Consider the following 409-nt stretch of genomic DNA (forward strand, 5'->3'; position numbering starts at 1 on the left):
CCGACCAAAGGAGGAGGGAGGACTTGGGTTCAAGGACATCAGTACCTTGAACCGTGCATTGATGACAAAAAAACTATGTGACGTCATTAGATGCGACAGGACATCGATCTGGGTTGATTGGCTGCACCAGGGACGCCTACAACATACCTCCATATGGACGATTACGGACCAAAGAGGCTCATGGGAATGGAGGAAAATCCTCCGATTACGGATTTTTCTCCGAAATATGGTGGACTACCGGATTGGAGATGGGAGGAATTTCCTCTTGTGGCAGGATCCATGGCACCACCTTGGCCCTCTTTGTGAATCTTTCCCACGAGGACCGAGGCTACTTGGAATAGATGAGTCATCCAGACTCAACACGGTGATTCATGAAGGAGTTTGGCAATGGCCCCTTATCACGGATCTT

This window comes from Sesamum indicum, linkage group LG3, assembly GCF_000512975.1.
Source record: "Sesamum indicum cultivar Zhongzhi No. 13 linkage group LG3, S_indicum_v1.0, whole genome shotgun sequence".
Lineage (NCBI taxonomy): Eukaryota > Viridiplantae > Streptophyta > Magnoliopsida > Lamiales > Pedaliaceae > Sesamum > Sesamum indicum.